The 23,182-nt window shown below is 36.1% G+C and overlaps 1 protein-coding gene and 2 pseudogenes across 14 annotated transcripts in view; 2 read left to right on the top strand and 1 right to left on the bottom strand.

Annotated features, from left to right (window-relative positions):
• MTMR3 (myotubularin related protein 3) overlaps positions 1 to 18,049 on the bottom strand; it is a 121,816-nt gene extending 103,767 nt beyond the window's left edge. For all 14 annotated transcript variants that reach the window (XR_005652590.1, XR_005652592.1, XR_005652591.1 and 11 more), the window contains exon 1: positions 17,869 to 18,049. The gene's annotated coding sequence lies outside the window, so the exon portion shown is untranslated. The remainder of the gene's footprint in view (positions 1 to 17,868) is intronic.
• Positions 13,926 to 14,041, top strand: LOC120602031 (uncharacterized; annotated as a pseudogene).
• Positions 18,050 to 22,802: 4,753 nt separating the features above from the next.
• Positions 22,803 to 22,921, top strand: LOC120602067 (uncharacterized; annotated as a pseudogene).
• Positions 22,922 to 23,182: the final 261 nt, after the last annotated feature.

Genomic DNA, 23,182 nt, shown 5'->3' with positions numbered 1-23,182 from the left:
AACACAGAGCACTCATCTAAGTGCTTTACTATTTTATTAGTCCTTTAATCTTAAAACAACCCTATAAGGTATTATCCCATTTTACAATGGGGGAAACCAAGGCGCAGAGATAAGGTAACTTGGCCAAGTCATAAAGCTAGCTAATAATTTACATATGCAAGTTTTAACCATGTAAGAAATTAAGTAGGAGTAGCATATATAAGGCCAATTCAAAAACAGAAGGGTCAATTTCAAAATACTCCATTTCAAAAAGGCAGAAAAGCACAAATTAAGCAAAACTAAGATTTTCTTCTCTCAGTGCAATAAAATCAGGCCCAGATGGCTAGGGGGAAAAATATCTATATTCAAAATATCAAAAAGTAACATATTTCGTACATAAAGAAAAGCACTTTTAACTTTTGAGAGGCACATTTTAGAGAAAATGTATATTAAATGACAGCACTTTGAAAACTAAGCAACTCTTCATTCCTAAATACTATGCTTGAAAGAACATAGCAAATAACTAAAACAATTTCCAATATATTCAATAGCAAAGGATTATCATGTTCAACAAATTTACTGAGAAAGTACAACAATAATCAAAAATGGGTCAATCTATCACTGTGACATATTCACTTAGCTTTATCTATAAAAAATATTTTCAGATTATTCAGGTGTTTTCTTATTTCTGAGACAACCTTCAACAACATGAAAAGGGCATATAGCTATTTCCAGAGTCAACAGTTAAGGGATCTTGGTAGTGATTATAGAAGATTAATTTGCCACCTAGAAAAACTTAAGGCTATGAAACTGGATTTAGAAATGGAGTTGTACTCTAATCTACAAAATCAAGAGTCAGTACTACTTATTTCACGGTTCTGAAGCCAGCCCACCTTCATACTATTTTTACTTCTAAAATGTGCAATGCTAGTAGGCAAAGGGTCTGTTCCTCAAAAATGAACTGATTCTGGTCTTGCTTTGGTTTTTCTGGTCTGTTCTAGCAGGAAACAGTAGCTACAGTGTCTAACATGAACTTGATACTTGTGCTTACTACTGAGCTAAGTATATTCCCTGAGCTCTAGAAAACTGATACAGCATTGAACTTCTTGAGTTAACCCTTAGTCACTACAAAATTATTCTCATCGAGGGCCAAGAAGAAAGGGCACTGCAGTCCCACAAAAGTAATCACTATTCTGAGTCCTCCTCATCTTGTTTCCCATTCCCAAGTTTTACAAAAATGTTAGAAAAAATCTTACTTGCATCCTACTATGGAAGTCCTTCCTACCATTATTCCCAGGAGGTACAGCAAGATCTCATCATGATTTCCTGGCTGCCTTTCACTGATGTAATCATAGCATGAAGCTTTGAAATAGGACCCTGGGATAGGCCATTCCCTTCAAAGTGTCTATCATTACTCCTTGGTGAGTCAGCTTCTGGACTGCTGCCAATGTGCTTTTTGTTGAGTTTATCATGAGACCATATTTCTGTAGAGTTGAAATGATGGCCAAAACACTACATTTCAAAAGACTCCCTCAAAGTGTTTATCAAAGAAATGACACAGATACATATCCAAGGAAGCTACTCACATGCTTTTAGTAAGAGAAGGGAGTTTACATAGTATCGTTTTAAAAGATTCTGTTACGTGCAAGTGTTCAAAAACATCCTGTAAAATCTCCTGCTATTGCTTAAGTAGATTTTATGCAAATGGGTATATTTTAAAGTTTTTACTATGCCCTTGAGGAAGGAAAAGTCATCTTTTCTGTATCAGGTAAGTTAACTGAAGAATTCTGAAGTTAACAAAAGTTTGACATACTCAAGAATTCTCTGAAGGTCCATCAAATATCTCTGTAGGGAAAAATCTATTCTTTGTACCTTTTTACAGGAACACATTAATTAAAAAAATTCTGTAATTCTTAGTTTTGAGAAGGTAAAACATGGTTGAGAATGGGAGGAGGGGTTTATGTAGTACCACTGAAGTAGTTCTACAAGCAGAAATGGGGAAAGCTCCAAGCCCTGAATAGAATATTGGACAGTAATAATGCTTTCTGGATATACAAAGTAAGAGAAATATTCATGGTATTATTCTCTTTAAAAGACACCAGTTTTTACTACACCAAAGTTTTTCTATACTTTAAAAATTGACATGAGAGCAAATGTTCAGGGTAAATCTGGACTTTGAGATACTGAGAGCTTGTTTCAGGCTTGTCAGTAAAAGGATATATAATGAATTTTTAAAAGATAATATATACAGATTTACAGATTTAAGAAACTTGCCACAATTTAAAATATGCTTTGCAGGTTTTTAGTGTAGAAATTTAAGGCATGCACCAAAAACCCAAAAAAGTTGCTGAAATATCGAAAAGAGGAAAAAGTGTAAATATATAACAACTGCAAATTCAAAGATACTATGAATATATGATTCTATATAACAGCTATTATAGTAAAGGCAAGGTATTCCCTAACAAGTAAATGCAAAGAACCTGCATTTAATTTAGAACTTAAATTAAAAGAACATTATTTTAAAAGAATATTATCTTATGCCAAGGAAGCACCTTATCCACACACAAGATCCAAACACCAAATGGCACAATCCTCTAATTTACACTTCAGAATTCCCCAGCCCTTAAGAATGATACACATGGTAAAAGAGCTCAAGAAGTATTCACTAAAGTATGAAATTTTAAGGAGATTCAGATTTCCCTGTTATTTATACTAAGATATGTGCTGAGTTTCTGTATTCTCTGTGTAACAACTAAAAATGGAAAATGTATGATAAGCTTCCTACTGCTTATGTAAGAAATAGCGCTAAGAACCATAAGCATAGAGGGCAACAACTTGGTGTTGTTTAAATCTTGGTACAAAGTTAATTTTCCATACATCATCTATGATGGTGACTTAGAAATTTACCTCCAGTAATAATCCTTCTAAAAATGCCCTGAAACTCCAACTGCTTATTTGTACTGAGAGGTCCAACTGCTTACATGTTTAAAAGCAAGACACACACACACACACACCCCAACACTCCTCACCTTTCTGCCAAAATCAACTCCCCTTACTACTACTACTTACTAGAGCTTGATTCTCCTGGGCTCTAAATCTATCACCTTTGAACATTCTTGCATTTGCCATCTTTCAACCCTAACGCTGATCCCTTTGGAAAGAGGCAAACGTTGTTGCTGTGCTGTTATCACTGTTATAACAGTGATAACCACAACTAGTATATATGAAGTGCTTGCTAATGGCTAGCTGTTATAAGCATTTGTTGAACCCTCACAAAAGCCCCAAGAGATAAGTATTGCTATTTCCATTTTAAAACTGAGAAATCTGAGGCACAGAGAAGTTAAGGAATTTGCCTAAGATCACGGATAGGTACCATACTAGTGGTGGAGCCACCATTCAAACCCAAGCCCCTGAGATCTTAATCACCATACTAAACTGCAATAGTGGAAAGAGAATCAACTTGATGTCAGAAGATCTAGATTCAAGTTCTCATTTAGCTATTCACAAACAGTGCAATCTCAGACAAACCCTGACAGCTATGAAATAATTTATTCACCTATAAAGTGAGTAATAATATGACCTGCCCTCATTGCTGATAAATGGCAGTGAAAATAAAGTGTGCAACTAATACAGCTAATTAAAATTGTATTTATAATACCAGTCCCATAGGTGTTACCTCCACAATCTCATGGTTTTAATTTTGGCGATCCTATTCTGGAATTCTGGACTTAAATCAGCAACTCTGGAAAAGAGCCTAAATCTTGTCCATATCAAGCAACTATATACAGATCAACTGTTAATTTGCAGTCTCCATTACTGTCAAGATTGGGCATCTCCAGGTAGACAGTTCCATGTGAACTAGCTAGAAACATGACAGCCTACTGATAGACATCCACTTACCAAATGAGCATATATGAAGTGTAATATGTCTTGGTTCTAAAAACAATATTCAGTTTTCTGAATATTTTAACTCAGAAGAAATGTATATTGCTGAAAGAAGCCCTGTAGTTCTTTACATCAAGTACCTCAACCAAAGAACACAATACATTTAAATCTGAAGGGCTTACACCAAGACTCTACACTAAGCAAAAGAAATACAAACACACATACTATTCTTGAAAATGCCAAACCACTTATGGTCTCTGTAGTCCTCTGCAGGGTCCAAATTGTAACCTCCAAACATTAACTTGTAAAAATTGCCTGTAATCTCTTTTCCAAGCTAAAAAGGTCCCACCTCTTTCTCTTGGCCTCATATTGCTAGAAAAAGAAAGCTCACTCACTACATAAAACAAGATAATTTAATTCAAGAAGCTAATCAACCATAAACCACAAAACATTTTATGTGTCTTGTTAATATGAAACTATGGCTACCAATGTTCAAACTTCCAACTATCTTGGGGGAGGGATGAAGAAAAACCTCTTGTAGTGCTAAACAAGTTTTACTTATGGACTTTTCAATAACCAATTACATAACAATCCTGCTAGTTAGAGGAACAAAAGCCAAAGATTCACAATTCAAGAGCTACTAAAAATATAAAATATAAAATTATGTATTAAAGAGTTTTATAAGTAATTTTATCCATTGAATAAGTACATGTGCCTACTTTCTTAATTTAAAAAAATTAATGATTTATAGTTTACACTGTAAGATTATATAACAAATTATTGTCATTCCAGACTGGGCTTTTTTGGGGGTGAAGTTTACTAAGCAATTTACAATGTTCAGTGACAACTACAAGCTTTTTCAGGTTCTTTAGTCAAGTTACAAAAGCTCTAGGCACCACATTTTTTAAGACCATAAAAAAACACATATATGGGCACACATACACGTGTGTGGGAAAGTGAATGAATGCTTTTATAAGCAGCTTTATTTGTAGTTACCAAAAACTGGAAACAACCCAAATGAGCTTGAAAAATGAATAAACAGACTGTAGTACATCCTTACAACGGAATGTTATTTAGCAATAAAAAGTAATTGCTGACACACAAAATATGGATGTCTCAAAGTGCATTTAAATAAAAGAAGCCAGACTTAAAAGGCTATATATTGCATGACTTCATTTATTTGAAATTCTGGAAAAGACAAAATTATAGTGACAAAACAGATCAGTAGTTGCCAGACACTGGAGATGACAGAAGGGGCTGACTCTAAAGGGCCAGGAGAAAACTTTTTGAGGTAATGAAACTATTCTGTATTATGATCATAGTGGTAATCATATGTGATTTCCAAAACTTGAAGAATTGTACTCAAAAAGGGTGAGTTTTATTGTATGTAAATTATACCTTAGTTTAAAATAAATTTAAGCCATAGAATCTTAATTATTGCTCTGAAAACAAGGACCAGATGCTACTTAAACAACCAAAGCAGAAACACTAAACCTTGTTAGATCTGCTTCCAAATTTGAAAACTCCCTTCTATCAACATTTTGCCTAGAAATCTAAACAATATTTGTAAGGTAATAATAAATTCCCTTAGGATTAAAAGATAAAATATGTTTTTTAAAAAAATAACTTTGTGTTTACATCCTAATAGTTTTAAAAGAAAATCAGCTTTGTCAAGGAGAGAAGAAAACCCACACAATAAATATTAACATCTTTTCCAGAATTGTGATGGTCACAAGTAAGGTTCCTCTCCTAATTTTGGCTCAAAAAGCCAAAATTTTACTTCACAAAACCTCCAGGAGATTTATTCTAAGCTCTTAATGCCTGCATAAATTTTTAAGTGCTTTCATTTAATTAGGCAGTATAGCAAACTGGTTTAGAGCTCAGGTCCAAGAACCTGGGCAAGTTACTTAATCTTATTTTGCCTCGACTTCCACATCAGTAAAATTGGAGTAATTATACCTATCTCTGAAAATAATCCTAGACAATTAAATGAGTTTATACATGTAAATAGTTTAGAATAGTGCCTGGCATACTTAAGCAAGCCTCAGAAAGTCTTAAACTAATACAAATGAATGATATTAATAATCACCAGCTGTGTATCCTTGGGCAAATCATTTTACCTTTGTACATCACAATTCTGTTCTGTAATAAGACTAAATGTCAATGCCTTAAAGGTCTTTATAGTAACACTATTCCATGTTCCTATAATTTTATCTGAATTGCACCAAATTATCCCTTTCTACAGAAAAATCTGAGACCCAAATAAATTAAATGACTTGCCCAAAGAGGTGGCAAAGTAAAGGCAGAGCCAAGATGAGGATCTGGTATTCTGAGATTCCCCAAAACTCTTTTCTTCAAAAATTTCAGCCCTCCATCAACTCCTTCCCTCCTGATAGACACAGGTATGGCATACCTCCCCCACCAAAAAAAAAAAAAACCTCCAATTTATTCATTTTAAAAATTCATTAAGCTATACATTTATTTTATGCACTCTTCTGTATGTTTTATATAACTTAAAAAGATTAAAAATATTTCATTAAGTGTATTCATATACAAACAAGTAGTAGGAAAGTTAAAGAAGCTAAAGGAAGATAAATTCAGCTGATTATGTTAATTAAAATTTTGTGAGGGGGTAAAAGTTTTTAAACTGAGATATACATACAAAAAAAGGCACATCATAAGTATACAACTCAGTGATTCCCATAAACTTAAGACAACCATGAAATCACCACCCCAATCAAGATAGAAAACATTACCAGCACCCCTACAATCTCCCTTGTCCCTTGTGCTTACTGCCAAAGATAACCATTATTCAGACTTCCAATCCCATCCATTCATTAGTTTTATGTTTTTTAAACTTTATGGAAATGGAATTACATAGTATGTTGCCTTGTGAATGGGTCTTTTCATGTATGCTTCAATTTTTCTTCTTGCAAACAAAATGCACTTAGGTTAGCCAGACAGTAAGAAAGGATCCCTCGATACTATCAAATATTCAAATTTAAACTACTATAAATCATTCGCAAAGTAAACCATTTCTCAAGCAATAAAATATCTAAGATATTGATTTATTTAAAGTCAAATTTAGCTGGTATTTCCTCTCTCCCCAATGAGATTTCTAAGACAAATATTCAGTTACTTTTAGTTGGAGAAAAGAGAGACTCAAAATGTCTCAATAAATATTGTATTATTCTTTCGTCGGTAAAATTTGAATTGTAACTTTTTTTCAAAGGCAAGACAGAAGAAAAAGGGTAAGAAAGTCATGAAGTGATTTCAGACCATAATGCTCTTAAAATTACATTCTTTAATTTTGTTCTTAATGATAGAAAAGAAATGTCGATTAATTATGGCCAACACTGAACACAAAAAATAAAAATGTAAAAACGTAGTTTGCACTAGAATATATAATTCCAACACTATTTCGATAGCACTGCAACAAAATTTTAAAATAAATAAATGCTCTTATTTTATCCTGAGATATCTTATTGCTAATCTACATCAATGTTTCATATTGAGTCCATAATCTGTGCGGTCCAACATGGTAGCCACTAGACACATGACTATTTAAAGTTAAATTAATTAAAATTAAATGAAATTTTAAAATTTAGTTCCTTGGTCAAACAAGCTAATTTTCAAATGCTCAATATGTCCTGGACAGTGCAGATATCAAATGACAGAAGGAATCACCAGAGGAAGCTCTATATATGCTGGTTCATCTTCCACTCACTTTTAGTCACTCACTATCCTAAAATTAATCCAAGAAATTGATGACCAATGACTTGTATGAATCACCAAATCAAATTATTTCCTGAGACCTCATCTTCATCTCTCTCAAACCTATCATTCCTTTGGAATCCTCCCTTCTTGGCCTCCACTATGCCTCATTAATCTAATTTTAAGTTAGTTTTATTTTTTAATTCTATCCTCTTCCACCCCACTTAAATGTGATTCTCAATCTTCAGCTCTTCAAGGTTCAAGATCTCATCCAGATGAGGCCTACCTTTCTTCCTACATCAAATTCTCTATGTTCAAGTTCGTGCAGGACTTTTTTACTTGTATATCCCCTAGCCTCAGTGTTATACATGTAAAGGGTTTCTTTTCAGTTCTTTTTCAAAAACAGCTCCTCCTCCCAATTTCTCATTTCTGTACTATCACTTTTCTCCAAATTCTAAGACCCATCAACTTTGAATCACTGCCCTTACCTCCCATCTACTTCACAAATGTTCGTATATTTCCTTTAGGATATCTTCTACATTCATCTAGCTACCTGAATTACCACCTTGCCACAGCCTTAATTCCAGTCCACATCGCCTTATTCTGAGTACAGTACAGATTCTTCACTGCTTTCCAATCTTTGCCCCCAATTTCGCACACTGTCACCAGACACATCTTCCCCAGAATTGCATTTGATCTCAAGAGTCTAAAATTTAAGGCTCAATATAGAGAGTAAAGGAAAATACACTTTTAACGATTTAATTTCAACAATTTACAGCAAACACACTTTAAAATTTATCTTTGAATTCTCTATCTTCTATTCTAGCAAAACTAAAACTATTCCCCAAACACAGCTTTGTGTGCCTTACCTATATAAAGCTGGGATTCCTCTTAGTCTCTACTATGCAATTTTAATATATTAGTTGCTTTGTATTATGAAGCCATTCATCTCAGCACCTCTTACATAGCACCCATTTTGAACAGACCCAAGTGAACACAACAGGAATAAGAAAGTTACAAATATATATACTGGTCTAACTTTAATATAACAACATCAATATTTTTTGCATGCAATTCTAGTCTCCAAGATTTTATTCTGCAGAATTATTTCTGTAGAAATAATCCTTCAGTTGTTCAAAAGTATAAAGTGCAAGAACATCCATCACAAACGGCACTTTTTATAATATGAAAAAAATGCCAAAAAAAATATCTAGATGTCCAGCAGTAAGGGATCAGATAAATAATTGTAACATGTCTATAAAAAGTTTAAAAACAAAAAACTAAAGTCCTTAAAAATGAGATAAATCTACATTTTGTGATAAGGTAAGAATGTCTGTAATATACTATTATTAGCAGAAAAAAAAAAGCAAATTGTGGATCAGCATGTATAATTTGACCCCATTGGAGGGAAATTTTTAAATCTATAAATTAACTGAAAACAACTATCCAGAGGGGACTAAAATTATATTCTGTTCATACAACTGGATACTATTTAGCTATTAAATGAAGTAAATAAACATATCAACATAAATTTCAACCTTTTCAACTGCAGAGTATACTAAGGTACCATATATATATTTGAAACACAATAATACTACATATGAAATACAGATATTTGTAGAATATAAGAGAATGAGCTAAGAAAGATAAATAAGCTCTGGATAATGTAAATAGAATCAAAGAGTGCAAAAGGGACTCAACTGTATAATACTTTAATTTTTAAAAACAAATATAAATACACCTTTGAAGCAAACCTAACAAAATGTCAACATCTAATATATCTCAATCAACATCTATTAAATCAGATACATGGCATTTGTTAAATTATTCTCCATATTTTTCTAAATTTTTGAAAGATTTAAATTTTACTTTTAAGGAAAGAAAACCTGGGTTGTAGAATTTGGGAACAGAGGAAGATGGGCTTTGGAGACTTCTCTGAAGTATTTTTTTAATAAGCCTGTTATTCTTATTATAAAATTTCTAACTGAGAAAAAAAAAACCATAAACCTATATTAGTATCTACCTTTATTACCTTGATTGCTCTTCAACTTTAATCTTATTCTTTAAAAGAATAAAGAGCAGATAATTACAAATGTCTTACCCCAGAAATCTAACATTCTGAATGATATGTCATCTATTTACACAAGCATTTAAGAGACTATAATGTGCCATAAACTAACAGCAAACACTAACAGGCCCTATCTAAACACTTCAACTCTATAGGATATATTACACAGATCTTCCTAAAATATAGGAAGAGTGTATTTTTCACCAAAAGAGTATATAAACTTACAGTGGCCCAACTTCCAGCTGTATTAACAACAGAACTCCAATAAGACTATTCTGTCATAAAGTCATTTATCTAAATATCTTCCAGTTTCAATTACATGTACAAATCCATATTACATATGAGTTGCTATAATCCCACTTGATATTTAAAACACAAACACACAAGGCTACAGAACTTGCTGAAATTCATATGGTAAGTCAATAAAACTGAGAATTCAGGATAAGTCTTGTGTTTAGAGTTTATAGAATCAATTTCTCTTTTTAAGGCATTATTCATAATCCTTGATCAGCTCTTTGAGAAAATTTAGATGGAGGTCCTCTTGTGTTTATTTATAATCTAAGTTCCAGACTATCTCAGTCATAGTGGAGTTTACAATGAGAAAATTTAAATCAGCTTGCCTGCTCATTCCTCCCATACCACTTCCTACAACTGCTGCTCTGTTTATGACCTGGAGCCAGTTAACAATCCACTTTCTCACTGGTGACTATGACTTAAACCTTCATAAGACACTCAATGAAAACTAACGACATTAAAATGCACATTAAAATAGCAGTTTCTCCTAATTATAAGAGTAATACATGCTCATTATAGAAAATTGGGAAACGACAGAAGAACATGAAGCAGAAAATAGTCATACTATCCCAACCAGTCAGAAATTAATATTTCCACTCCTGTCTTTCCAGGGGTCTCTCATGTATAAAAGTATATTAGTTCACTTACTAAACAGGATTTTAAGTACAATGGAACAAAGGGGAAATAACATACTAATTCTTGGAAAGACTAATTCTCTTCAGTATTTTCAGAATAAGCCAAAACCATGTGTACATAGAACTGAAGAGAATGAGACAAGTGAGAGAAATCATACTTGCTCCTTTTCATTCACCCTCATGGCAAATTGGTGTCCATGTTTCAGGAATCACTATGTACCCAAAGACTATGCATGTTTCCTTTTTAAATAGCAGCCTACCACATAAATAATACACATACAAACAGTCCTGGCAGTAGGAGGGACAAAGGAATTACATCAAGACTAATTTTTGTCATCTTGAAACTATCCTTAAGAGGAGGTAAAAGGATATCTGAAAGGTTGATGTAAAATTAATGACCCCTACAAAAACATTTTCTGTGCACATCAGATGAAAGAACAATCTAACTACAGAAAATAGTATTGGTTTTGCAATGCTATAACTTATTTTCAGGTGTAAATAAATATGTAAGAGTTTAAACACAGTTCATAATTATGACAGCTTACTCTGTACTAGACAATATATTAAGTGATGTGGAGTGAAGGAGAACAGCCATCAGTACCTACTTCTGCAGGGTTTGGAGTCTATCTCTTATTAAACATAATGTCAAACATTAGGCATGTAACCCCCAAAGGAGTTCACAATAGCCTTGATTAAATGATGCTCTCAAATCCATTTGAGGTTCTAAGAAGATACATATGAAAGAATCTTATAAATCATGCTGAGGTAAAAAGGGATAATAGCTGGCCTTTTTTTCCAAAGCACTGTATATAGCAATCACCTTCAATATAAATTATCTCATTTCTTTTAACTGGCAAAAACTAATCACTTGAGTTGCTCCTTTCACAATACCTAACACTTCAATATTATCTTTCTTCCACAATGACCCATATGAAATAACTGAAATTAAGTTCCCCATTATGGGAGGAAAAAGGGAGACTCATTTTGCTAGTGCAAAATCACCATTTCCTGATTTCATAACTTATTGGATGGGGGTGGGGGGGTGCCAAATCAAAAGCAACTTATTCGAACTTAAAAAAAAAAAAGTTACTTTTTAATTTAAGATTCATCATGGAAAGTTTCGGCCCAAGAAAGCATTTTTTTAAAAGTTAAAGGCTCAGGCTCTTCCAAATGGTTAGAGTGACAGGTTAATTGTGGTACTTTGTCAGCAAAGGAAAGCAAGTAGCAATTATTCATCCCTTTACTCAGTCTCTAAAACCTAAGCTCTTAGAAAATAGGGATATGTTATAACTGAACTGCTTTCTATAAAGCACAGACGTTCTAAAATATGCTCTATACATTATCAGTTCTTCATATCATTTAGACTGTTTCCTATCCTATTATTTGCCCTTTCCTATCCTATTATTTACCCTCGACAATGACAAAAGATATCACACTGATGCTTTATGAGCAAGGTTTATATGTTTGCCCTTATTGCAGATATGATTCCAACAGCATGGGACACTTTAAAGACTAGGCTGGAACATCTGCAGAACCAGTGGAAATGCCCCAAAACAATCATCCATAAAAGCCCAACATTAAATCTTAAGAATCTAAAGCAGTCATATCTCAAGCAGAGTATGATATACTGCAAAGATTACCCAAGATGCTCTACTGGAGTACAAGAAAAAGATATCTGAGCTTTATTTTTAATTCTCATTCTCATTATTTTTTGTTGATTTATATTCATAAGGGACACAATAACCAGTTACTATACATATATATGTTATATATATATTTATATATATATAATTTATATATATTAATTTATATATATTAATTTATATAATTTATATATATATAAATATATTAATTTACTAACATATATATATAACACATATATATATGTTAGTAAATTAAATAAATACGAAGGTTGGAGGATTAATGCTCAACATTTTTTTACTGTTGAGATGAGCTATCAAAAAGTTTAGAGACCCCTGTTGTAAAGTACTCCGTGTCACTGCCCTCCTTGTCACCTGTCCCTTGCAGAGTTAAACCATAGAGGCTAAGATCTGATGTTGAAAAAAGAACAAAGAAAAACTATTCCCAAACTATTTTAAACTCCCACCAACAAACTGAAAGATAATAAATCATTAGCAAGAACATATGGAATCGGACACTAGTATACTGTTGGTGGGATTTTAAAATAGACATCTATAGGGCACTCTGAGTATACTAAAATTTAAAACATACTACCCTTTAACCAGATAGGCCCACTTTTAGGAATTTAGCCTAAGGAAATAGCACAATTGTATAAAAAATCGAAAGGAATTCATCAAGCACTGTTTGAAGAAAAAAAATTGAAAATGTCCATTAACAAGGAATTGCTGTAAACTAAGATGCATCCAGATCACAGAACACTAAATACCCACTAAGGGAACATCAATTTGACATGGAAAGTATTTCAGTAAATAATGTGTAAGTCAAAAAGAAAAACACCAAATATTATACCTAAGTGAGATTATGGTTATCTCCACTTTTCTTTATTCTCCTGAGTTATCTCAATTCTTATTTTTTGTAGGGATTTTTTTTTAATTTCCATACCGAAAGTGTATTGTAGCTTTCATAATTAGAAATTACAATTGCATTTTGAAATTAAAAATGAGATTAAGTTAAAACTTACTTTTGCTCTACAGCACTTCCAAAAACTACTACTTTGTAGTTTGTAAACACTACTTTGTCCCATGTAGTTTGTGGAATCAGTCTAAATACTTTACAATTACAGATTTATCTTACAGAAAAATGACAGGCATAGAACAAAAAAATAAGAACTACCCTATTTCAAGTTAGCAATCTTGTCTTCATACCAAAGCTTCCCAAATCAATACTTAACTTTTACCATTTGCTATGTGCTGATATTTCTTTCTTTTTTTAATGTTTTTTAAAATCACATCGATTTCATTACCCTGTAACTTGCCACCTGTCATTTAGAAAAGATAGCACTAAAACTTTACAGAGAATATACTAAACTCCTTGACCCTACCACCTTCCTCCACAGCTTCAATATAACAAAATGAGTGAAATCTAGCAAGTCTATTCCAAGTGCAAACCTTGGCACAAATGTGACATCCTAGGTCCCTCTGAAGTTCCCGCAACACTGTGACTATTCCTATTGGCAGATAGAATACAAGTGCTGAAAGATTTCTCCAGGCAGAGTACAGAAGCTGAAATCTTTTCTGTTGCCATATCAATTACAGCAGTAAATTGTAAATTCTGCACTTGAGGACGTGGTTCCATAGTGTAGCGGTTAGCACATCTGCTTTACACGCAGGAAGTCCTGGGTTCACGCCCCAGTGGAGCCACGGTCCATGGTCTATGGCCGTGCCACCCTGAACAAGCCCAATGTCTGATCTCTGAAGCTAAGCAGGGCTGGACCTGGTTAGTACTTGGATGGGAGACCACCTAGGAAGACCAGGTGCTGTAGGCATAAATAATAATAATGAATGAATGAATAAATAAATTTTGCACTTAACAACATGTAGCAAATTTACCATTGCTCCATAAGCCAACTCTTCCAAGAAAATAGAACAGGATTGTAATACAATAGGATTCTAATATCTCCTTACATTGTTTGATTGCTTTCCATATACATTTCATCTGATCCTCCCTGACATTGTGAAATAAACAGAAGTTGCCCTTCTTCCTTTTACTAGTGACGGAATTGAAGCTCAGAGGGGATACGTGGCTTGCCAGAAACAACACAGCTAATGTAGAGCACAACCTAGGCTTGAACCCAGGATTTACTAATCTATTCATTCTCATGCTACAACAATTTTCATTCTTAACATGATACAAATATGAATTTAAAAAGTGTATTAAAGTTTCTAGATGCAAAAGTGAAGATGAAAGCATGATACCAATATTGGTATCATACAATTAAAATTAAAAGTAGTAATGAAGGTAAACAATTTTGGTAGCCTCTAAATTTATTGGGAATCCTAGTTCAATTCAATACAGCTATGATCTCCTACTGTGTCTTAAATCAGCATTTCACTGATTATAAAATTACCTATAAATTCATCACAGAAAATTACAGAATTGGGTGGTCTGTAATAAACAGCTGGCCACATAAATTGCACAAACTTCCCTCAAACCATCCTTAATCTTGTGGCTTCACACTAAATTATGAAGTTCCCTATGTGAAATCCGTTTTGATTTCCACACTACATGAATTACAACAGCATAAGCATGTTGTTTCTGCATAATACAACATACACTCAATTTCCAGAGCACTTCTGGACAATGTATAAAATCCATAAGCTAAAAGCAGAATCCAAGACAATGTTTGTTTGTTTGTTTTGATTAAAAAGGTTTCATCTACCTATGAGATGAATACCAAATAACACAATTACAAATTATTAAAGATTTGCAGAATCAGGCTGGAGAAACTACTTGAGATTAATGAGTAGAAGCCTTTAATTGTAAAGATAAGAAAACTAAGGCCCAGAGAAGTGACATTCCCAAAAGCAGTTATTCAATTAATGACACAGACCCTCTGCCAATCTACGACTTCCCACTATTCTAAATGCCTCCGCATTTAATAAAATGTGGTCCAAAAAAAGTCATTAACACCTAAAAAATTGAAGACACATTTTTTAAAGACACATTTAAGACCAAAAACTAGGGAACAGAATAGTGTACAATGACAATCTTTAGAAAACAGAATTTCTTGCAGGACTCAAAGTTCCGAACCACATGGGCTAAAAACTGGCTCTTTAATCCAATGCAAGATATCAAATAGCTTTTAATAACTAACGTTGTTATCAACCATCATTAACAGATTTCCCATCTCAATACCATTCATTTACTCAAACATCTCAGGGTATAGTAACTCCAGTTAGCTAGGTAATGGAGACACCAAAGAACAAAATAGACATGGCCTCTGGTTCTTATAATGCACAACTAGGTGCACTTCTCTAAAAATACTACTCCATGACTTGCCAGAATATTAACTAAACTCCTTCACTACCCTACACAACTATAACAACAGTTTCTGCCAACACTTCTAAAACTTATTACAAACCACACACCCTTCTGCAATATGAATACTTCCTTCATAACTCAGCATTCCACTTTACCACAGAAGGTGTTAACCAGAATTAGAACAGATTTAAAAACTGCCTTTACCACTCTCCTCATGCCTTAAGGCAAATTTCAAGAACTTTTCACAATTCACATTAAAGCTTTCTGGTTTACAACCCTTGTCTCAAAAGACTGCTAACTCACCCACCCTACCCTCACTTTACTAGAAACCTGGGTGAGATGGTTTAGGAGCAATCATGATGTAGAGAAGCACCTCTGACAGACGAAGTGAGCAAGAAGTAGACTTACTGTCTCTCCCTCTGCTTCTTTCCTCTGGATTCTTCCATATGTCTCTGGACATCTCTCCAGTCAAGCAGTATCTAATTTTATCTAGCTGTGTTCCTGAGGACTTGCATAAATAACTCTGGGCAACACATCTGTTTCCTCTACATAAATCCATTATTAGGAGATGCTCAATTTTCAGTTTTAAATTTCTCAGGTTTCCCCTTCTTCCCTACCTCTCAAATTCTTAAAGAGCTCTAAACAATTAAAAGCACTCTCTCAGAAGCTGTAATTAATAAGAATCTTTTGGAATACCAAAGGTAACCTAAAGCAGAAGTTCACGAACCTGGCTGACCAGTATCATTCAGGGTGCTTTGTAAGGATGGATTCCCAGGCCCCTCTTTCAGAGGTTTTAATTCACGGAGTCCCAGTGTGAGGACCAAGAATCAGCATTTCAGGCAGTCCATACTATTTCTGATGACCAGTATTTAACTAGCACTGAACTAAAGAACCTAATCTATAAGCTGAGAAATTAGGGTCCTCCTATTGGCTTGCCATTAACGTACTTACAAGTGGGGCTGCACCACTGTGCTGGTCACATGAACTGCTCTGGGTCATCTGAAAATGAGAGAGGTAATTAAAGCTGAAAGAGGCCTCCATAGGCAGCCAATCTAAAATTCTAGAACCCTCCAAATCTAGTTTAATACTACTTTGAGTATTGGGCTTACTTAAAGCTGTCATTCTGTAAACTATTCTAGCCATCCAAGTCACAGGCCCTAAAAGGAAAGACCTTCTGCATGCCACCAACATAACTTACTTGGTCTCCCAACAAAAACGAGGATCGTGACTCTTGCCCTACAGAAACAGCCTTGAATCTGAAAGGGAGAGGTCTCTGCCCCTCTCCACGTACAAATCACAAGCATTTTACATTTTAAAAAACTGTCTCTTGTAATTCAACCCAGGACTCCAATGGCATCACCTTCCACATAATAAGAAACTAAGTTGAACCTAAACTAGAAAAGTAGGCGCACTTTTTTCACTGCGAAAAAAACAGATACTGCCAGATTAACAAAGTGGACATCAAGATACCAAAACAGTCAAGAATTTAGGCCTCGGTCTGCAGAAGACACCTGAACATCAATACCTACAGCAGTTCATGTGCAAAACTGTGAGATTATCAGACCCCAGAGAAGTTTATTAAAGTGAAATATGCCCCATTACTCTCTTTTTTTGACATAAGTTTACCAGCCCAAAGTCCAATCAACAGTATGATTTTAGGGGTCCTAAGCAGCACAATGCAATACATAAAACAGCACCATTTCCACCTAAGAAATAACACTGTAATCTTTTGCGGAGCTGTTTGACCAGTGTTCCCTGAGCTTTCTCAACCGCCTCCGAACCATCCTTCCACCCAAGTACTACCAGGTCAAGAGGATGCCCTGCTGCACAGTCAGGCAGCCACTCCTCCTTCCCACAAGTCTCGGGCCCGCATCGCTCGCCCCGGTAGCTCCGCTGGTTCCGCTGGCTCTTAGCCTCCGGCCTCTAGCCACAGTGAACTCCCAAACACCCGGTCGGGGCAAGGGGTGCACACTCACCTCCCGGGGGTCTGTGGGCATTTATATGGACGCGCTGGGGGTAGCGCTTCATATCCCTAGCCCCAAGGGCCCGTCCCGCCAGGTCCGGGAAGGCCGCCCGGCCCGGGACCCCGCCTCCCCAGAGCCGAGGGTCCGGGCTGAGCCGGGCCACCGCGCTCCCACTCCCCAAGCCACCCCTTGGCGGCGACTGCCGCCGCCTCGAACACCCGTCTCTGGGGCACGCACGCCGTCTACAGCCCCCCCGTGGGCCGCCACCTCTTCCAGAGGGTGACAGCCGCCGCGCCGGGGCCGAGGCCGGCCCCTCCTCCAGCTCCTCCTCAACCCCGGAGGAGACGAGGGGGGGTGGGCTTCTTACCCGGCGGCAGGACATGGCGAGGCCCGCCACGGCACGGCCTCCTCCGCCACCCCACGAGGCTCCCAGCCAGGGCCGGCGCGGGGCAGCGCCTGGGCCGCTGCAGCGTCGCGTCTGGCCGCTCCTCCGCCGCTGCCGCCTTCTCACAACCACAACAACATGGCGGCAGCGGCCACACAGAGCGCGCTCCCGACGCCGAGCCAAGCCGCGAGCGGGGGCGCGCGCGCACGCTCGAGTTCTCAGCTGGCGGTCGGGAGAAAGAGGGCGGGCCATCGCGGGTTGGGAGGGGCGGGGCCTGGGCGTTGGTCACGCCTTGCGGTGGGCGGGGCTTAGGACCATAGGAATGCCCGCCGCGAGAGAAAGGATTGGCTGAGAAGCTCAGAAGGAGGAGGGAAAAACTGGTGGGAAATGGGCGAGCAGGAAAAACCAAAAGCGTTTCTACAGATTTTGGGGAGGCATCTTTTCCTCGCTCTGTAGCCCTGGACAAGACAATGCCTCATTCTACTTAACCAGTAAAATAGAACAATAAGTACGTAGTATCTTTAACCTATAGTTATGATGAGGCTAAAACTAATTTAAGCATGTAAGTTTAGTGGGCTCAAAGTTCTCCTTAGAATGCGATTTCAAACTGCTCAGCTGGAAGAAGTGAGTTTTCAAACAGAAAAATAAATCGTACCCCATCCACAAGAGTCTGCAGAAGATTTCTACACATCAGGACTGAATTACCTTAGGCCCTAAGAATTCACCTCCTCGGAGTTGCATTTTAACATTATACCCTTGACTTTCCTGGACGATGGCTGAGAGAACCAATCAAATGAAGTCTACTTTTGAATTTTTGTATTGTTTTTACCACAGCACTCTCTGCAATGATTCATCTATTTTTCATGTTTATTGTCTTTCTATCCATTCCAATGCAAAAACTACTTGAAAATAAGGAGTTTGTCTGTTTTGTTCATCATTGTTATCCCCTAGAACTGCACATGACAAGTAGTGGGCAGTCAAATTTCTTGATTAACTAATAGCTAATATTTATTTATACAGTTCATCTAACTGAATCTTCACAGCTTTAATAGGTAGATACTGTTATTATCTCCATTTTACAGATGAACAAGCTACAGCCCCAGAATAAGCTGCACTAAAACAAAATTTAAATACGAATTCAACAAAAACTACGTTCTCACCCACTAGGCTGTACTGCCCACTTCATGGCATCATCACCTGAAATAAAATCCCAAGTAAGAAATTAGAGTAGAGTTCAAAGTTAGGAAAGTCTTTGCTTTACTCTCACAGAAATGGATGCTCTTCCTTTCTGATAATTAGTGTTATACCGCTGATTGTGCATCTTTTCACTTTGGCTTCCCGAAAGCCAAGGGCTAAATTTGAAGCTCTGATGGCCTACTGTTGGCACTTCAAGTCTTCATATTAACTGCACTCCACTTCATTCCCAACTTTGCACCTTTATTTGTATCTTTCTGTCCTCATTCCCCTTTCTGTAATATGATTATAGCCTTTATGGAATGAGAGAGGAAATAGTACAGAAAATAGATGAACGACAAACAAAATACAGGGTTTCCCACCTGTTTTTCCAGTTGTTGGATAAAATAAGGTTCCCATCAGTTTCCGCCCCCTCTGAGCACATGTTGTGCTCCCCAAACCTCTGTTCAGACAAAGGCTGGAGGATGGGTTGCCCTAGCTGAGTGGTCTCTGATTGGATCAAAGCTAGCACCTGACTCCAGAACAGCTCCCCCAATGAGGTGCCTCAGGGGAAAGATTCAGCCAATAGGCTATCTGACATCCACTCAGCCAATCCTCAGGAATCCACGCAGGGAGAGAATGGACTATTGGCATATCACTTTGATCACTTTATAGGCAGAATATCACCGTATTTGCTTTTTAATCTGGCTTGAGAAGTTTTAAATTGAATCTTCAACTAATATGTAGGACATAGGAGAAATTTCTCTGTGCCCATAAAATCGCTTTTTGCACCTCCTTGTTCTCATAATAGCTAATTTGGGCTGAACCTTAAGATATGCTGATGCTATATGAGCACTTTACATGTATATCTAATTATAACAACCCTCTGAGCAGGTATTGCCATTCTCCCCCATTTTACACGTGAGGAGATGTAAAGGTCAGGATTTGAACTCAGACAATCTGATTCCAAGAGCATGCTTTTAAATTTCATACTACACCTCATTCCCACTGCTGCCCACCTGATTACTGTTAAGGCAGACCTTAGTAAACCGTCTCTGAATAAAAAAAACTGCTGCATGGCCTTGAAAATTCACTTCAAGAAGGGCCTAAGAAGAAGCAATGGAAAAAAAGTCTGGTCTGAGTCTAATGACTTAAATTTGAGTGCCTCCACTTATTTGTTCCTTATTTCCCTTTTCTACGCCTCAATTTTCTCACTGGCTCTGTGGGGTCCAATTCATTACTTTGCTGACCTCACAGAGGTGTGTAAGGGTTCTTTAAGGTAATGAGTTTGAAAATTTTTTGTACTCTATGAAAAGTCAAACCAATGTATGAGATTGGGGGAGCCGGGGCCTTTGGCTGAAGACAAAGCCCTAAACTTTGTGCAGTGAGTCAAGAAAAGGGATGGAAAACTAATCCAGGCTCAGTGAGGGCTTCTCACTCAAAGTCTATTTTTCATGTGAGGGATTCCCTCTTCCCATCTGATCTTCCTCCCCTCTTTCTGCTACCCTTTCTAGCCTCCTTCCCCCCTGCTATCTTCAAAGCTGAAAATGTTCTTCCAGCTGCTCAGGGACTCTTTGAAGTAGCCTAAGACAGATGGAAAGGTTGATTGATGGAGGCTTCCCAAGGTCACGCAGGGCCCCTTGGAAGGCAGAAGTCCCTAAAGCCCCCAAAATGCAACCTTTCAAAATTAAGTCTTGCCACTTAATGATGAAAGTCACTTCCTCTTCAGTGAGTGCTTTGTGTGAATCATCCCCAAACTCTCCTAACCCTTCAGCATATCCTTGGCCTTCCAGCCCAGCTAGCAGACAAGGGTAACTGAGACCCTCAACTCTGAGAAACCACTTGCCCAGGATCAGATAGAAACTAGAACTGGACCCACATTTATGAGATTCAAATCTCCAGGGAAGATTTGAATCTTCCCTGCACTCCCACTGCTAGAGTGGGTCAGCTTAACTCAAATTTGGCATAGAGCAGTAGTCCTCAAAGAGTGGTCCATGGGGCCCTGGGGAGTCCTGGGACTCTTTCAAAGGACTCTATGGGTCAAAATTATTTTAATAATAATACTAAGAAATTATTATTATTTTTTTTTTACCGCATTGACATCTGCACCGATGGCACAAAAGCAGTGGTGGTAAAATTGCTGGCACAAATCGAGGCAGTTGTACCATCTGTACTAGTAGCCATCGTCATCTTCACTAACATGCACTAGTAGTCAACAAAATGCCAGTTTGACTTAAGAATATCCTTGACAAAGCCGTACAAGAATTAATTTTATTAACTCTAGACCTTTGAATACAAGTCTTTTAAATTATGTCCTGTGATTAAATGGAAATTACACAAAAAGCACTTTCACTGTTTTATTGAGGTAAAATTCAACTAGCGTAAAATGAACCATTTTAAAGTGAACAATTCAGTAGTATTTAGATCATTCACGATATTGTGTAACAACCACCACTACTCAGGTCCAAAACATTTTCATCACTCTAAAATAAAACCACATACTCATTCATCACTTACTCCCCCCACAGAAAGCACTTTTGCTATGTGCAGAAGTAGAATGGTTATATTAAGGAAAAGCCCTTGTGCAATTAATTGTTTAAGTAGCAATCTTAACTAACTATTTTTTTAGGGGGAAAAGGTGTAAAAAAAAAACCCTATTTTTACTTTATTTGAAAAAATGGTCAATATGCAAACTACAGTTATTCAGACTTGGATATTTGGCAGACATTTTTCTCAAAGATCTATTAAATGAGCTCTTCACATCAAGTAAAACAGATGATAGTATCTTTTGCCAATGATAAAATTTGAGCTTAATTAGAATTTTGAAAAACTTAAATGTTCTACCAAAACTTGACAACTTCCCAATCCTAAATTTCTTTTCTGCTTATATTGGTGGTAATACTAACTAAAGTGAATTTTTGGTATTGTATATGAAATGTGTCAAAATTTGGAAGAGCTGCATAACCCAGTGAACCAATATTTTCCAAATGTCCAATACATTATGTTTCCAAATCATGCATGAATAAAAGATCCATTCAAAATGCAAGATAAACCAATGGATTTTAGTATAACTGAGAACAAAAAATTCGTTCATATGAATCTATGCAACTACACTTTAAGAAGCTACTACTTATCAAGTTTCAATGTAGTATCAAATAAGAATATCCACAATTATCTGAATTGTATAAAGCTGAATTGTCTTCACATATTTCAGCTAAAACAAATTGCCACAGAAAATGCAGAAGCAGATATGAGAATGCAGAATTCTTCTGTTAAGTATAACTCTAATGAGACCTGCAAATGTGTAAACGATGCCATTCTTCTCACTAAATTGTTTTATGTTGGAAAATACAGCTATTTTTTATAAAAATGTGTTATTTGTAGTAATATGTCATAGGCTTACAATATTATTTTTTAAATCATGATGTTTTAATAAATAAACACTTTAATATTTTGTCAGTTTTAAATTCTAGCAAGATAAATATCAACTGACATAACTTACATAAACAAAAATTCATTAGGACCCTCAATAATTTTAAAGAAACCAACAAGTTTGAGAACCACTGGTAAAGAGTATTCAATGAAATTTCTCAACCTCAGAGTCATTTTTAGTTGGTACATGGATTTTTAATTTAAATATTTATGTTTAATATAGATTTGGAAAAATATCACAGATCAAACTTAGTATTACAGATACCTTTGCTGAGGATGGGGCTAAATATACTTATATAAAATGATGGATTGTCTATGGCCATGTCATCATGAACAAGCCTGATCCCGTCTGATCTCAGAAGCTAAGCAGGGCCAGGCCTGGTTAGTATTTGGATGGGAGACCACCTAGGAAGACCAGGTGCTGTTGGCGTAAAATATAAAAAATAAGGGATTATAAGCTGACAAGGTCCTTGCAATCTGTGAGGTCAACCTATGGTTGCCTCGCCTAAAATAAATAAATAAATAAATAAAAATAAATAATAAATAAATAATAAAAATAAAAAAATTATGGATTGGTTCAAAGAAAATACTAAGTAAATGTTAGTACAAAGCCGATTATGTCAAAAATCCATGAGGTTAGTACCCAAATAACTGGATTTTGGGAAACATTTAAATACTGATTGAATTCTTG

The sequence above is a fragment of the Pteropus medius genome, unplaced genomic scaffold (genome assembly GCF_902729225.1).
Source record: "Pteropus medius unplaced genomic scaffold, Ma_sr-lr_union100, whole genome shotgun sequence".
Taxonomy (NCBI): domain Eukaryota; kingdom Metazoa; phylum Chordata; class Mammalia; order Chiroptera; family Pteropodidae; genus Pteropus; species Pteropus medius.
Note: the sequence above shows the minus strand (reverse complement) of the source record. Positions and strands in the feature narration are given on the sequence as shown.